Source organism: Dipodomys ordii, unplaced genomic scaffold, assembly GCF_000151885.1.
Source record: "Dipodomys ordii isolate 6190 unplaced genomic scaffold, Dord_2.0 Scaffold195, whole genome shotgun sequence".
NCBI lineage: Eukaryota > Metazoa > Chordata > Mammalia > Rodentia > Heteromyidae > Dipodomys > Dipodomys ordii.
Window position 1 is genome coordinate 199,509 of NW_012267411.1, and position 649 is coordinate 200,157.

A 649-nucleotide genomic window follows, 5' to 3' on the forward strand; every position below is an offset into this window, starting at 1 on the left:
TTGATCCATTCATCTGCTGAGGGGCATCTGGGTTGGTTCCATATCTTAGCTATAGTAAATAATGCTGCAATAAACATAGTCGTGCTGGTAGCTTTAGTGTGGTCTTGTTTGTAAGCATTTGGGAGCTCCAGTGTTTTTTAGAGCTTCCTCTCCTGTAGTTTTATCTAGGGATAACTAAACTTCTTATCTGAATAATCTCCTTTTCCCTGAGAAATTTCACTTTCTTGCAATATATTTAAACAAAAAGCAAAATTGTTTCAAAATGTTAATGTGACCAGTAGTGATTGATGGAATAAGTACTAATGATTTACAGTGTTAAGAGAACTTAATCCTGTAAATAACCTGAGGATCTAACATAACACCTCTATCACCATCTGTCCAGAAGGGGGTAGTGTTTCCTCATTGTGTGTATCACTGTACAGCAATTCATGGGAGAGAACAAAACTCCAAAGAGGAAATGGAATGAAATGATTGGTCACTAATGCTTTAAAATAATGATTCTAAATATGAAGATATGCGCCTCTGATGTGCAAGAGAATGTAAGAGTTATCAAGTCTTGATTCCAGAGTTCATGATTTAGTAGAATAGATATCCATCTACGCAGGTAGTAAAAAAGTCAGACTCATCCACCAGCTGGGGCTGCCTTTTG